Below are 17,356 nucleotides of genomic sequence, written 5' to 3' on the forward strand. Positions count from 1 at the left end.
CAAAGCTAATACAGGTGCTACTAAGCACCAAGCTACAAGCAGAGCTCTACACTAACAAACTAAACACAAAACTAACAAGCTACCTAAGCACTGCTCTAGCAAGCTAGATACAAAACTAACAAGGTGCTTCCTAAGCACTACTCTGGCAAGCAACCAGAAGAGCTCCTAGCACTAAAAGGGAAGACAGGGGAGCCACAAGGAAAAGCAGGGAAGCTAACACATAAGCCAAAAGTGCTTCTAAAGCACCAAACCCCAACAGCAAAGACTGCAATGCTCCCAATAGCACAAACACCAGAAGTACTTCTAACAGCAAAATCTGTAGTGTTCCTAACAACACCAAACCCTGAAGTACTTCTAACAGTAACAGAGCTTCTAAAGCCCTACACACAGCAATGCTTCCAAAACCAAGAGGGAAAAGCAGGAAAGCTAAACACACAAACACCAGTGCACACTGCACTAACACTAACCTGGACCTTAGCAAAAGCAAGCAGGGAAACTAGACACAAAGTCAGAAGTACACACTGCACCACCCTACCTAAAGCAAACACCACCCTTGCAAAAGGCTCTGAAGCCGAACAACACCACTTCCTTATCAAGGCTCTCCCTGATGATGTCACACTCCCTAGCCCCAGCCAACAGCACACTGACCCAGAGAGGCCCAACCCACACCAATGCAAAACCGTGAAGCACTTGAAGCCAGTACACCCAAAGAGAGTTAGAGCTAACTCCGTCCACACACACAGCTGTAGTAAAGTGAAACAATTAGCCCCATGCTGCTGGAAGCTGCCAGCACAGAGAGACAGAGCCAGCTCAGAAAGGACAGACAAAAGAAACAGAAGCCAGCTAAGAAGCTGACCCCCAGGAAAGAGGTAAGTTTGAGAGGGGTTCTGACCCCAATCATAACAGCCCCTCAATCAGGTTTTCAAACCCTGGCCAAAACAAGAGTTTTGCTGTCACTTATTTATGCCTCCAAGGAGGTGGGAAAGCAAACAAGGACATTTTATAACTTTTTTTTGGACAGCCAAACTGCATACCCTGTAACTTTGTGCTTCACACAGCAGTTCTACTTGGAAATTGCATTCTAAAATCTACATTTCCATGCATATGGCACCTACATATCTATTTTATTTATTTATTTAGATTTTGCTCACACCTTTTTCAGTAGTAGCTCAAGGTGAGTTACATTCAGGTACACTGGATATTTCTCTGTCCCAGGAGGGCTCACAATCGAAGTTTGTGCCTGAGGCAATGGAGGGTTAAGTGACTTGCCCAGGATCACAAGGAGCAGCAGGGAGATTTTAACCGGCCACCTCTGGCTTGCAAGACTGGTGCTCTAGCCTCTAACCACTAGGCCACTCCTCCACTCCACTCTATAAGCTACTAGTGCTACTCATATGTAGACTTGCCACACAAGGCTTCTAAACCGATCACCAGCTGCTACTTAGAATTGCTTAGGGATCCTTTTACTAAGTTGTGCTGAAAAACAGCCTGCGCTGTTGTAGACACGTGTATTGGATACACGCAGGTCCATTTTTCAGCACACCTGCAAAAAAGGCCTCTTTTTTTGGCTGAAAATGGATGTGTGGCAAAATAAAAATTGACATGCGTCCATTTTGGGCCTGAGACCTTACCACCACCCACTGACTTAGCGGTAAGGTCTCACGTGTTAACCAGGCGGTAATTGTCAGCACGCATACACTGCTGATTACCGGCTGGTTAACGCCACATGGTAGAAAATAAAAAATGTTTTCTGCCGCGCGTAAAAAATGGGAATTACCACCTGGGGTTCACAGTAGCCGGGTGGTACTTCCAAACTGACGCGTGTTGGATGCGCGTAGGAGCCTACGTGCCTTAGTAAAAGAGCCCTAAGTTACCCAGTTTCAGGAGGGAGATTCTGGGCCAGTCCTGGATTTCTAGCAACTCTATGCTGTTGCATTATGGGGCCTGCAGCACTGATTTCAAATAAATGAACTACAAATCCCACACTGCCTTTTGGATGTAAGTTCAAAAGCAGGACTGGCCAAAAAATCTCCCTCCTGGAAACCGGGAAACTTGGCAGCTCTGTGTACTTTCTTACAAAAAAGGGGGGGAAAACCAATTCAGTCGGAGTATATAAACAACATTGCACCACACTAAACTCCAACTTATATATGCAAATATATAACCACGAAGGGGGGGGGGGGGCCCTTAAAGCCCACTCTAAAAAGCTGCCCAAGCCCTCCCCCCCACCCCACACTGCATGAGCCTCCTTCCCCTGCTGTTTGAGCAGTGCAGCAAGTTGTCAGGTTTCAGCCACTTATGGAGGAGTGGCCTAATGGCTAGTGCAGGGGACTTTGATCCTGGCAACCTGGGTTCAATTCCCACTGCAGCTCCTTGTGAGCTTGGGCAAGTCACTCCATTGCCCAAGGTACAACAACTTAGACTGTGAGCCCTCTAGGGACAGAAAAAGTATCTGCATATAATGTGTACAGCGCTGCGTACATCTAGTAGCGCTATAGAAATGATTAGTAGTAGTAATATAAGTTGGAGTTTAGTGTGGAGCTCTGTGTACTTACCACATTAGACTTCTAAAATGATTTCTAGGGAAAAATGACAAAGAGGATGGTGCCACCCCCCTCCATTAACCATATTGAGAGTGAGGCAGGAATTTTGGAGGCCAGAAGTCTACTTGCTTGGTCACACGCAGGTTTTAAAAAAAGACCTCGACCTTACAGGGGGATGCAGTTCTCCTTAGTTTTTGTTTTTATTTTCTATATATTGCTTCTTAATCACAAGGGTGATGGTTTGACTCACATTATTTTCCTCTCAGGCACATGTGGGGAAAAAAAGTCCACGCTCGGGGGGGGGGGGGGGGGGGGCGGAGTCAGAGCGCTTTTAGAAACACAGTCCCTGCGCCCCCGCCTCTCGAGCCTACTGAGGCTCCTCCTCTCGGGGTGATTGGAGCACATCTGCAGGGAGATAGGCGGGGCTGGTGATTGGGTGCTGTTGTTGGGGTTCGGTTCCAGTTCTTCGGGGACAGCCGAAAGGCGAAAGCGGGTTGGAGGAGTCTGGGGACAGGTTGGAGCTATGCGGAGCGCTATGGGCTGCGCTTGTTAGAACGGTTTCGGTACTTCTGATCCACTTTGCTTCGGGTCCGGGGAGTCGCCGATCGGTTTTGTGCCGGAGTCCTGGAAGCCCGACTGTTCGTCAGGGGTAAGTGAGCAAGGAAGTCGGCGTAAAAAAAAACCCAAAACTAGATATATAATTTGTGCAAGGGGTAGGTAGCCCTGTGCTTTTTTGGGGGCGATGCAATGAATTGCAGTTTCTTAGTCGAATTTGAAAGCAAAGAAGTGGGATCTGGACTGGTGAGGGAAATTTAATGCTGATATCTGGAATAAGTGACGTCTGAGGGTGGTGGTGCCCTCTTAAATGGGGGCAACAGTATGTGCAGTTCATGAAAGTGCTTATGTTTTAGGGGAAGTGCATGTTTTTTTACGCAAGATTTTTGGTTTGGTATAAAATCGGAATTAACTGAATTTTTGGTTCATCTGGTCCTGTCTGTGGCGTGGGGCTGGTGAAAAAGCACCGAGTCAGCACTTTTGCATACAGTAACTTCAGTGTTTAGTATTTTGGCGTGTGGGCTTCCTGTTATCGTCTGACTTACAACCGACTTTTAAAACACAGAAGCTTTATCAAGAGGTCAGAACGCTTCCCAGCATTTGTGCAGCCACTTCTAGGATGCAAAGAGGTGAAGAACGCTGGCCATTCCAGAGTACATATCTGAAAAGTATATAATATGCAGGATATGGAGCTTCTCTGCTCGTTGCTTCCGTGGAACAGTGTCCAAACGTCCCAGGGGTACGCAGGGACGAAGTATTGGGCTTTTGTAATTTTCGTTTGCACTTTCAAGAATTAGCAGTATCTGCAATGGAAAGGAATTGGCAGCAGGGGTGAACTGATAGTTTGCTGGGCCCATGGGCAATAAGGGCCATGGGCTCTTAACCACCAATCAAAAGTGATTACATAAGTATTGCCATACTGGGACAGACCAAAGGTCCATCAAGCCCAGCTTCCTGTTTCCAACAGTGGCCAATCCAGGTCACAAATACCTGGAAAAATCCACCAAAATTACAAAACATTTTATACAGCTTATCCCAGAACTAGTGAATGTGCCCCAAATCCAATTTAATAATGGGCTATGAACTTTTCCTTTAGGAAGCCGTCCAAACCTTTTTAAAACTCTGCCAAGCTAACCGCCTTTACCACATTCTCTGGCAACGAATTCCAGAGTTTAATTACACGTTGAGTGAAGAAAAATTTCCTTTGCTTCGTTTTAAATTTACTACTTTGTAGCTTTATCGCACGTCCCCTAGTCCAAATATTTTTGGAAAGCATAAATAGACGCTTCACGTCTACCCGTTCCAACTCCACTCATTATTTTATAGACCCCTATCATATCTCACCTCAGCTCCCTTTTCTCCAAGCTGAAGAGCCCTAGCCACTTTAGCCTTTCCTCATAGGGAAGTCATCCCATCCCCGTTATCATTTTCATCGCCCTTCTCTGCACCTTTTCTAATTCCACTATATCGTTTTTGAGATGCGACAACCAGAATTGAACACAATAGTCGAGGTGCGGTCGCATCATGGAGCGATACAAAGGCATAACCTACTCATTTTTTGTTCTCCATGCCTAAATTAGATGGAAGCTAGTGGAGAGTGGGCCCTTGGGCACTGCTCTATTGTTCCATTGGTCAGTCAGTCCCTGGTTGGCACTTAAAACAGAAATCATTAACCCTTGCACACCTTTTTTGTTGTTTTAGCATGTGATTTCTGATTTGATGTCGGATTTAATTTTAGGAGTTTGAAAGTTGTTTTCTGCTTAGTTACATTCGTTATTAATTTTGGTGAAACAGGGTGCTGCCCTGTGACGGGCCAGTTTTGGCAGAGGCACTGAAAAGGGGCTTGATGAGAAAAAGTGGTGTAGCCAGAAGAAAAGGTGCTTATATCTTTTATTTTGAATAAGTAGAAGGAAGAAAAATATAGGGGAAGGCTAGTGGATACTTCTGAAGGCTTGTACTGCTGAACTATGGTGTATTCTTAGCAGTAGATATATATATATATATATTTTTTTTTTTTTAATTTTGGGACTTTAGCAGGGGGCCAGTAAGGGGCAATGATGGAAATATTTTCTGGAGCAGGGAAGTTGAACGGCTTTCTTGCCTGAATGCCAGTATGACATCTGGGACACATTTTCCTAGGTTAACTAAAAACTCTCCAGAATTAAGTACAAAGAGGCCCATGCAGAAAGTTACCACTGGCTGCAACGTCAGTTAATGAGCAGTCTCTGCGCTCGTTATGGGGCCACAAGATGCAGAAAGGGGTTTAGCACCGATATGAACTCCTACAGTAGATACTAACATACAACGTAGTTAAATAGATGGTAAACAGGCTGTTAGCAAGTGCGCAGCAATACAAACTAATAGCCTGTGTATTGTCCTCTGCAGTGTGAGAAATTTGTCGGCCAGGTCTGAGGTGGCGTTGAAGGGTTAAGGGGAGCCCCCTGTTCCCAGTAGCTTTGTGCACACCTCCCTAGTAGTCTGCTGCCTCCTTCCTGTATCCCTAAATTGATGTGACCCCCCCTTATTACCCCAACAATAACCAAAAAGCCCTGGTAGTCTAGTGGCTCCCCTTCCCACATTATTCTTCCGTGGTGTCTAGTGGCACCCCCTGCCCTCCCTGAATTAAACAAAAGTCCCTGGTGTCTAGTGGTGACATCCCATCCCTTGACCCCTCACTGAGATCCCCCAGACCCTCATACCTCAAAGGAGGCAGGAGCAAGGGGATATCACTCCTGCTTCTTTTGAGGTATGGGGGGGCCTTGGTGAGGGGTCGGGGGGGAGGGTCCCCACTAGACACCAGGGATTTTGTTTAATTCAAGGAGGGCAGGAGGGATGCCACTAGACAGTAGAGAAGGGGGGGGGGGTCCGGTTGCAATTTGCTCTCCCCCCCCCCCCCCGCCAATGTAATCCTACCTGTCAGTGTGTGAGCCAGTCACTGCTGACTGACAGGTGGGATGATATCTTTCACTGTGCTGCTGATTACTGATGTGATTTTAATGTGGCAGTAAATACTGTATTCTGTGGCTAATTGTGGAAAACTCAGAGGTAGAAGGCATGTAGTCACTGGCTCTACTGCACAGCTTTTTGTAATGGGCTCCAAAATTAGCTATATATGCTGTGGACATGGCTACCTACCACAGGAAAAAAAATTCCTTCCTGACCTTAACTATAATGAGCGACTGAAGTCGCTGGCTGAGCACGATCCCTTGAATCTTCACCACATCTTCATACCCCACTGACACTTAAGCAAACAACAAAAAAAAAGCTTTGTGTCATTTTGGGAATATACGGTTGTGCAGTTTATGTCATTTATATACCACTCATTCAAAGCAGAGTGCAACAAATCAGCATTCCATCAAAAATAAAAATGACGATAAAAGCAAAAATAAAGATGTAAAAATATACATTTTATGTTCATTCCGAAACTGGATATAGTGCAGTGGAAAATCACGTGTTCTAAAGAGTTTGTACGCATAAATGTAAAAAAAAAAATGAGCATTTATTCTCGTAAGCGCTGTTGTGTAAGGATGTGCCTTGGTAGCATGGTGTGAAAGAGCAGCGGTAAATGTAGACTGGGTAAAAGTGAATCAAAATTGTTTTTTTTAATCTTTCAAAAAGTGTAACGACTAGGGGACACTCAATGAAATTACATGGAAATATTTTTAAATAGGAGGAAATATTTTTTCATTCAATGAATAGATAAGGTCTGGAACAGTGGAGTGGAACAGGTGGATGTGAAGCGTCTGTTCACGCTTTCCAAAAATACTAGGACTAGGGGGCATGCGATTAAACTACAGTGTAGTAAATTTAAAACAAATCGGAGAAAAGTCTTCTTCACCCAACGTGTAATTAAACTCTGGAATTCATTGCCGGAAAATGTGGTGAAGGCGGTTAGCTTAGCAGAGTTTAAAAAGGGGTTGGACGGTTTCCTAAAGGACAAGTCCATAAACCGCTACTAAAGAGACTTGGAAAAATCCAAAATCCCAGGAATAACATGTATAGAATGTTTGTACGTTGGGAAGCTTGCCAGGTGCCCTTGGCCTGGACTGGCCGCTGTCGTGGACAAGATGCTGGGCTCGATGGACCCTTGGTCTTTTCCCAGTATGGCATTACTTATGTACTTATGTACTTATGTAAGGTCTGGAACTTGTTGCTGGAAGATGTGTTTGCAGCAGTTAGGGTATCAAAAGGGTTTGGACAAGTTCTGCAGGAAAACTCCATAGTCTGTTATTGAGCTGGACATGGGGAAGCCACTGCTTGTCCCGGGATTGGTGGCATTTAATGTTGCATCTGTTCGGGATTCTGTCAGGTACTTGTGACCTGGCTTGGCCACTGCTGGAAACAGGATACTGGGCTAGATGGACCATTGGTCTGATCCCAGTATGGATATTCTTCTTCTGTTCTTATATATGGGGGCAGAACACGGACGGGCCTTCCATTTCTGCATGTAACTTATAAAATACAGTAAGTTAAGCGTGCCCAGTTACATTGGCTCTATGGCTGGTATAGCTGCAGGGTGCTGATGCCGGGTTACACTGGTGTTCTTTGGTTTTCTTGTCATTTTGTAATGGAACCTGGGTGCCCAGATACTGTTACAGAATAGACTCTCACCAAGTGGCACTGGGGAGCCTTTTTATAAAATTGCCCCATAAGATAATAGAAAAAAAAAAACAAGATGCTGAGACTTGAGTGATTTAGCACAGACTGTAAGACTGATGCAAATGCAAAAATAACTGAGTTCAGAATACTGGCGATTGTATAGGTATTTTTCTGATATCATCTTTTCCTTTTGTCCAATCCATAAATCTCTCTCTCGTTGCTTATCATGGTTCCCCTTTCATAAAGGGTAATATTTTTTTGGAAGTGTAAACTCGCCCACAGCGTCGACGAGCTCCAGGAACTAGTGACGTATCCACCCCATGCAGATGCTTTGAAAGATGCCCTGTCTGTGTGCTTTGCATTTTTATCGATCTGTTATTTATTGTGATATAATTACTAATGTATTATAAACCATGTTGGGCTGAACTCATTTAAGGAAGGCTGCTCATAAATAAAGCATGACGCATCCCGAAACACTGAATAAAAATTCCCTTTCCTTTTAAACATGGTGAAATCTGGTTCCCCTTAAGCTCAGAAGATGCCTCTTAGCTTTTGTTCTGCTTCCTGGAGTAGAAAGGGGGGCTTGCAGATTGCTGATATATTTCTAATGTGCCGTTAAATCCCTCTAGAATGATTTTTTTTCCCTCTGAGGAAAACAGCCCCAGTTTAGTCACAGTTTTTTCACATATGTAAAACCTTTGTAGTGCTTTTTATTAGTTCTGGGGCTCTCTGTCAGACTTTTTCTAACATTTGGATGGATGCCCCATTTTCTGGCCTGACTTAAAAGTGATCTTTCTCACGTCTCTGCTCCCTTGCAGCCTTTCCCCCCAGCCTTTAATGTCTGCTAGTACATCACTGACTTAGCTTTCTGCTGTTTAACTTGGCATAGAGTGAATCGGCTCACATGCTTCACAAGAAGCATCCTGGGATCTTTGATACTCACAGGGTACATACAGTGCTCCCGCTTCTCTTGAGAGCGGTGGATAACATTTTCCAACCCTTCCTTGTAGCAGAATCTGGCCCTCGCACAGGTTTTTTAAGGCTCTGGAGAGAGTGTCTGGTACGTCTATGTAAACATTTGACATGCACAAAAAAATCTATTTTAGATTTTGCAAACTCGATTGGTTTCATTCTGGATGAATGCGGAATAAAACATGTTAATTATGCATTCAGCCTCCTGTGCCTAGGGATCTGCTCGGGACTGAGGATTGAGTGTGCTGATCTGTAGGTTTCTATAAATAGATAAGGAGAGGTAAAGTTATTGTTTTGGGTATTCATGTGTTGAGATGCAACTTGACATTAGACTCCTTCCTGTTGTTCTTCTAGTATCTCATATTTTCTTTGTGTGTGTGTACATCTGTATACAGGGCTGGAAAAGGTTTTAGAAAACTTGAGTGCTGGCTCAACCTTTAGAAGCCAAGGCAGAAACATTTCCCTATAGCATTTGATTGCAGACTTTTAAAAAACCTTTTTTGTTAAGTGTTTTTTCTGGTTTTTGGCACTTTTTTCCTTTCCAAAATAATGTTGCTTATCTATTTCCTGTTTTGTGTGCATGTTATCTTCCAGACCATTCAACTTAGAACAACCACGTTTTCATGGTATATGAAAGGCAGTTCATTTTGTGATATTGGGGTTTTGTGTTGTTATCTTGGTATCTGCTCTGCACATGAGAGCTGCAGGTCATGCTGGGGAACGGAAGTGTCGCAGTGGACTGGCGCCATCTTGGATGTCTTGGGACTGGAGTAATTGAACCCATAAAGACCTCAGTAAACTTGAAGAAGGGGGGAGGGGCAAGGGCTTGCTGGATAGAATGGGGGACCAACATTTTATTTTTTTGCAAGTTGAATGGGGGAAGGGGAGGATTGCTGGTGCAGTGGTGAGGACTGGGTTCAACATTTTCTCTTGGTGGGCCCAGTCCTCAGCACTGCACCAGGAATGAGGTTAGTTTTCTGCACACCATGTCAATGAACCTTGTTTTAATCCAGGGTATGTGGAATATGATATTAGGTCTCTCAGGTTTATTGCTGACATTTGCTATAGTACTTGCATTGTGTCAAAGAAAGCTTTCTTCATGTTTTCATAGGATATAATGTGTATAGGCAACCTATCCAAGTGTGATTGATTGAAAATTCTGTTTAATCAAGTCTGTAAAAGCTTCAAACAAAAATAATGTTGGCTCATAAAACTTACTGGGTTGATGTTTAAAATGTTCCAAGTGGGCAGGAGACTCCTGCCCCCTTCAATCATAATCTACAGGCTAACTGTGGATATTCAGCTGCACTTAAGAATGATGTCAAGTCTGGGCAGAGAAGGGGGAGGGCTGGCAGTTATGCGGGCATGGGCCATATTTTTTTTGTACCCCGCACTTTCCCACTCATGGCAGGCTCAATGCGGCTTAGGTACTTATTTGTACCTGGGGCAATGGAGGGTTAAGTGACTTGCCCAGAGTCACAAGGAGCTGCCTGTGCCTGCAGTGGGAATCGAACCCAGTTCCCTAGGACCAAAGTCCACCACTCTAACCACTAGGCCACTCCTCCACTCCATATGTGTTATGGCGCTTGCATAATTGAGCTGCAGGATACGACTGCATAAAGAGTAGTCCTGACTTTGGCCACTTACTTATGTGGGTGCCATCACTGAATCTCGACCAGCACCCACATAACTTCTAGGTTGCTGATTAAATGTCATAATCTTCTCTCCCCCCACCCCTAAGAGCTGTGTTGCCTCCCCTTCCCCTCCCCCCCCAACCAGTGGCGGTCCAGGGGTTGTCAGGGAAGGCGTGATCCCACTTGATTCTGCCCATTGTGGGTCCTCTGTCAAAATTGCACCATGACCTCTAGGGTCAGTGTCACAGTACTACAGCTAGAAGTCTTAGCTGCCATTTCGATGGAGGGCCTGCAATGGGCAGGAGCAAGTGGGGATCACCACTGGTTTGCAAGGAAGGGCATGGGGGGTCCAGGATGTGGTCTGCATGAGGCAGCGATCAGTGGTGGGGGGGGGGGCAATCAATTTTTGGTGGGGAGGGGAGGGTTGGATCATGTGTGTGTGTGTGTGTGTGGGGGGGGGTTAGTTTGGAAGGGTGACAGTGCTTCCCGGGGGGGGGGGGGGGGTTGTTAGCAGGCAACCCATTATTTAGTCCACTACCTGGTTAACTAACTGAGCAGCAAGCCGCTACATTCTGGGTATGGCCAAAGGCTTCACAGAGCCCAGATACTCGGTACCCTTATGTAATGTAATGTTGTTCGTATTCCACCAACTCCCAAAAAGGTACATAAGTATTGCTACACTGGGACAGACTAAAGGTCCATCAGGCCCAGTATCCTGTTTCCAACAGTGGCCAATCCAGGTCACAAATACCTGGCAAGATCCCCCAAAAGTTCAATACACCTGCTTATCCTGGAAATAAGAAGTGGATTTTCCCCAAGTCCATTTAATAATGGTCTATGGACTTTTCCTTTAGGAAGCTGGCCAGACCTTTTTTAAACCCTGCTAAGCTAACTGCCCTTACCACATTCTCTGGCAACAAATTCCAGAGTTTAATTACATGTTGAGTGAAGAAATTTTTTCTCTAATTCTTATTAAATTTATTACTTTGTAGCTTCATTGCATACCCCCTAGTCCTAGTATTTTTGGAAAGAGTAAACAAACGATTCACGTCTGCCCGTTCCACTCCACTCATTTTATAGACCTCTATCATATCTCCCCTCAGCCATCTTTTCTCCAAGCTGAAGAGCCCTAGCTGCTTCAGCCTTTCCTCATAAGGAAGTCGTCTCATCCCCTTTATCATTTTTATCGCCTTTCTCTGTACCTTTTCTAATTCCACTATATCTTTTTTTTGAGATGCGGTGACCAGAATTGAACACAATATTTGAGGTGCAGTCGCACCATGGACCAATACAAAGGCATTATAATGTCCTCACTTTTGTTTTCCATTCCTTTCCTAATAATACCTAACATTCTATTTGCTTTCTTAGCTGCCACAGCACACTGAGCTGAAGGTTTCAGTGTATCATCAACAATGACACCGAGATCACTTTCTTGGTCGGTGACTCCTAACGTGGAACTTTGCATTACGTAGCTATAGTTGGGGTTCCTCTTTCCCACATGCATCACTTTGCACTTGTTCACATTAAACATCATCTGCCATTTAGATGCCCAGCCTCCCAGTCTCGTAAGGCCACAATTATTATTTATTTATTTATTTATTTATTGCATTTGTATCCCACATTTTCCCACCTCTTTGCAGGCTGAATGTGGCTTACAATACATCATGAGTGGTGTAAATATATTAGAAAATAGACATTTAGTGTTATAGAAGGATCTTGTGCAACATGCTGATGAAAAAACATACTAGTAGTATAACAAGAAGGAAATTTGGGTAACATGGTAATGACAAAATGTGATAGTAGTATGACATGCAGATATTGTAAGACTAGTAAAAAAAGCCCCGTTTCTGATGCAAATGAAATGGGGGCTAGCAATGTTTTCTTCTGTGTGCATGTGGGAGTGTGTGTGTCCCTGCCCTCTGGCCTCTCTCCCCTCCCCCCTCTGAGTCCTTCACTGTTACAGAGCCAGCGATTTGATTTCGTGCTTTGCTGTTTTCCTTCACTGACTGACTGTGTTACAGAGAGGGCGGGGCAGACACTCATGGGGAAACCGGATATCTCTCCCCCTTCACACTTCCGGCTGGAGGCTTCATAGAACGTTGGTGTTGCTTTTTATATAGAGAGATTCTACATGGAATGTTGCTACTATTGGAGATTCTACATGGAATGTTACTACTCTTTCAGATTCTACATGAAATGTTGCTACTATTGGAGATTCTAAATAGAATGTTGCTACTATTGGAGATTCTACATGGAATGTTGCTATTCCACTAGCAACATTCCATGTACAAGGCTGCGCAGGCTTCTGTTTCTGTGAGTCTGACGTCCTCCATTGCCCCATGTAAGCCGCATTGAGCCTGCCATGAGTGGGAAAGCGCAGGGTACAAATGTAACAAGAATAAAATAGATACTATTGGAGACTAGTAAAAAAGCCCCGTTTCTCATGCAAATGAAATGGGGGCTAGCAAGGTTTTCTTCTGTGTGCATGTGGGAGTGTGTGTGTCCCTGCCCTCTGGCCTCTCTCCCCTCCCCCCTCTGAGTCCTTCACTGTTACAGAGCCAGCGATTTGATTTCGTGCTCTGCTGTTTTCCTTCACTGACTGTGTTACAGAGAGGGCGGGGCAGACACTCATAGGGAAACCGGATATCTCGCCCCCTTCACACTTCCGGCTGGAGGCTTCATAGAACGTTGGTGTTGCCTTTTATATAGAGAGATAGTTCTGAATGTATGTGGGGGAGCTGCGTATATTCACATTGGTTGATCTTTGTTGTATGCCTTGTTAAAGAGATGGGTCTTCAGTAGTTTGCGGAAGTTTGTTAGTTCATAGATCGTTTTTAAGTTGCGCGGCAGTGCCTTCCAAAATTGTGTGCTCAAGTAGGTAAAGTTTGACGCGTGCATTAACTTGTATTTTAGGCCTTTGCAGCTGGGGAAGTGCAGATTATTACACTGTTTTTATGTATTTATGTAAAGGGGAAAAGAAATTTATACTGCATATTTCTTGAACAAATATGTCTTCAAACATTTCCAAAAGGGTATACTAGGTGTTATGAGTTCTTAATTTTTTGGTAAAGAACACCAGACTTGAATAGCTTGGTAACAAACTGAGTTCTCTAATATCTTGTCATGCACACCTGATACTGAAGGAAAATTAAATTAAACAAGAGTTCTTAGTTCTGGATGATCTGGAACCATTGGGCAATGGAAAACAAATCACCCATTGGGAAATGAAAACAAACCAATTAAGTATTCTGGGTTTGATCCTTCAAAGATTTTATATATCAGACATGGTAATTTTACAACTAATATGAGCTTCAAAGGTAACTGGTGTAAGTGAATCAGGGCAGGAGTAGCTAATTCTTTCAGATAAAAAAATCAGATTAGTTGCGGTATTTTGAAGTATCTGAAGCTTAGAACAAAGTTTAGTTGTAATAGTCCAGATAACTCAAAATGAGTGCCTGAACCAGTAAAGAGAAATATTCTTCCATAAACAAGGGACAAGAGGTACAAAGTTGACAATTTTTAAATACAGTACAGTACCTGTGGTTCAAGTGATAGTTGTATCCAGAACACCCAAAACTTTAGAGATATGTTCCACCTTAAGTGACAATCCGTTTGGTATTGTTAACTCATCAGGAACAAGTTTATCAGAATGACAGTCAAAAAAGTCTTTTTAAAATCCTTTTATTGACTTAAAAACCATGAATTTTACTATAATCCTTGATCGAAATACTGTTAGTCACTCTAGATGAGTGATGGTTGAGTTGTCATCCACAGGAACTAAGAGAAATATAGTGTTGGCGTATGAATAAAATTTCACCTCAACAGTGGCAAAATCATAGTCAAATTAATTAATATAAACACTGAAAAATATGGGTGAGAGTGGAGAACCCTGGGATACCCCACATTGAGGTATCCAACTCTGACAACTCGTCTTTCATTTTAACTTTATTGTGTCTTGAGTAAAATGGTTTGGCGACGTTCTATAACATAACCTGAAATACCGAGACCACTTAATTGATTATAATATTTTGTTTAAACTGTGTCAAATGCCACTGTAAAGTCAAATTGTATTAGAATCATGGCTTTACCTCCTAGATGAGGAAGTTTTGGCGTCTGATACAAATGCAAGCATAGTTCGAGTACTGTAGAAGGATCTAAATCCAAATTGTAAGGGACCTAAACAATTGTAATATCCTAAAAATTCAGTCAATAATTCTGTCACAGTAGCCTCTGATATTATGCCAAATCGACAAATTAAAGAGTAGTAAATCACCTGGACCGGTTGGTACACACCCTATGGTACTGAAAGAACTCAAACATGAAATTGCTGATCTGCTGTTAGTGATCTGTAATCTGTCATTAAAGTCGTCTTTAGAACCAGAAGATTGGAGGATGGCCAATGTAATGCTGATTTTTAAAAAAGGGTTCCAGGGGTTATCTGGGAAATTACAGACCAATCAGCCTAACTTCAGTGCCAAACTATTATAAAGAATAAAATTAGTGAACACATAGACAAACATGGTTTAATGGGACAGAGTCAGCATGGATTCAGCCAAGGGAAGTCTTGCTTCACCAATTTGCTTCATTTCTTTGAAGGGGTGAATAAACAGTATCTAGATTTTCAGAAAGCTTTTGACGAAGTTCGTCGTGTGGGACTCATGAGAAAATTAAAAAGCCATGGGCTAGGAGGCAATGTTCTGTTGTGGATTAGGACCTGGTTAATGGATAGAAAACACAGGATAGGGTTAAATGACCACTCTTCTCAATGGAGGAGGATGAATAGTTGAGTGCCGCAGGGATCTGTACTGGGACAAGAAGAACATAAGCATTGCCATACTGGGCAGACCGAAGGTCCATCAAGCCCAGTATCCTGTTTCCAACAGTGGCCAATGCAGTTCACAAGTACCTGGCAAAATGCCAGAACAGGAAAATAGACTTTATGCTGCTTATCCTAGAAATAAGCAGTTGGTTTTCCCAAGTCCATCTTAATAATGGCGTATGGAATTTTCTTTTAGGAAATTATCTAAACCGTTTTTACCACATTCTCTGGAAGTGAATTCCAGAGTTTAATTTCTTGTTGAGTGAAGTTATTCTCTTTGATTTGTTTAAAATTTACTACTTAGTAGCTTCTTTGTGTGCCCTCTAGTCCTAGTATTTTTGGAAAGAGTAAACAAGCGATTCACATCTACCTGTTCCACTCCACTCAGTATTTTATATACCTCTATCATATCTCCCCCCAACCGTCTCTTCTCCCAGCTGAAGAGCCCTAGCCGCTGCTATTTAACATTTATAAATGATCTGGAAATTGGAACGACAAGTGAGGTGATTAAATTTGCAGATAGTAAAATGAAATGACGGCAGAAAAAGACCTGCATGGTCCATCCAGTCTGCCCAACAAGACAAACTCATATGTGCTACTTTTTGTGTATACCCTACCTTGATTTGTACCTGTCCTCTTCAGGGCACAGACCGTATAAGTCTGTCCAGCACTATCCCCGCAGATGGTACAAAACTGCTAAAAATTGTTATAACCCATGCAGACTGAAAAACTCCAGGAAGACCTTAGGAAATTGGAAGAATGGGCATTCACGTGGTAGATGAAATTTAATGTGGACAAATGCAAAGTGATGCACATTAAGAATAATAATCCTAATCATAGTTACTTGATGCTAGGGTCCACCTTAGGAGTCGGCATCCAAGAAAAAGATCTTGTTGTCATCATAATACACTGAAATCTTCTGCCCAGTGTGCAGCAGCGGCCAAAAAAACCAAACAGGATGCTAGGAATTAGGAAAGGGATGAAAAATAAGACAAAGAATATTATGCCTCTGTGTTACTCTGTGGTGCAACCTCACCGTATTGCATTCAGTTCTGGTCGCCATATCTCAAAGATATAGCGGAATTAGAAAAGGTTCAAAGAAGAGTGACCAAAATGATAAAGGGGATGGAACTCCTCTCATATGAGGAAAGGCTAAAGAGGTTAGGACTGTTCAGCTTGGAAAAGAGACATCTGGGGGGATGGGTATATGATAGAGGTCTACAAAATCTTGAGTGGTGTAGAATGGGTAAAAATGAATTTATTTTTTCACTCTTTTACAAAGTACAAAGACTAGGGGACACTCGGGGAAGTTACATGGAAATACTAAAATGAATATCTATATAATAAAACTCACCCTCAACGTTCTGAAGACACTGACGTCACTGAAGCCAAGCCACTGACGTCACTTCCTTAATGAAAGGTTTGTGGTGGTGAAGCCACCGAAATCAAGTCTCTGGGCTCTCGCGTCAAACGTAATGACGTCGAGGGCGGAGCAATGGCATCAGTAGCTTCAGAACGAAGAAGGTGATGAAGGTGCGTTGACGAGGTGCAGAGCAACGGCGTCAGTGACTTCACAACGACGAAGGGGTGGGGGGAGGAAAACCTTGCTAGCGCCCGTTTCATTTGCTCCAGAAACGGACCTTTTTTACTAGTGAGGAAATATTTTTTCAATCAACAAATATTTAAGTTCTGGAACTTGTTGCGAAAGGATATGGTTACAGCGCTTAGTGCGTCTGGGTTTAAAAAAGGTTTGGACAGTTTCCTGGATTCTGTAGTCTGCTATTGAGATAGGCATAAGGGAAGCCACTGCTTGCCCTGGGATTGGAAGCATGGAAGGTTGCTACTATTTGGGATTCTGCAAGGTACTTGTGACCTGAATTGGCCACTGTTGGAAGCAGGATACTGGACTAGATGGACCATTGGTCTGACCCAATGTGGTTATTCTTCCTAGTGGTTAATGCAGTGGACATTGGTCCTGGGGAACTGGGTTCAATTCCTACTGCAGCAGCTCTTTATGACTCTGGGCAAGTCACTTAACCCTTCATTGCTCCAGGTACAAAATAAGTACCTGTATATAATATGTAAACGGTTTTGAATGTAACCACAGAAAGGTGGTATATCAAGTCCCATTCCCTTTCCTGCAACAGGTCTAAAGCTAGATGGTTGACCTGACTCCAGATTTGCCTTTTTTTAAGAATGGGGGTCAAAACAATAACACCTAAAAATGTTAGGAA

General features: G+C 43.3%; 1 protein-coding gene across 1 annotated transcript in view; it reads left to right on the plus strand.

Moving 5' to 3' along the window:
• The first annotated feature begins 3,010 nt into the window (after positions 1-3,010).
• The window catches only part of LZTS2 (leucine zipper tumor suppressor 2), a 251,618-nt gene continuing 237,272 nt past the window's right edge, over positions 3,011-17,356 (plus strand). Inside the window, exon 1 of the mRNA XM_030204779.1 lies at positions 3,011-3,192. The gene's annotated coding sequence lies outside the window, so the exon portion shown is untranslated. The remainder of the gene's footprint in view (positions 3,193-17,356) is intronic.

Source organism: Microcaecilia unicolor, chromosome 5, assembly GCF_901765095.1.
Source record: "Microcaecilia unicolor chromosome 5, aMicUni1.1, whole genome shotgun sequence".
Classification (NCBI taxonomy): domain Eukaryota; kingdom Metazoa; phylum Chordata; class Amphibia; order Gymnophiona; family Siphonopidae; genus Microcaecilia; species Microcaecilia unicolor.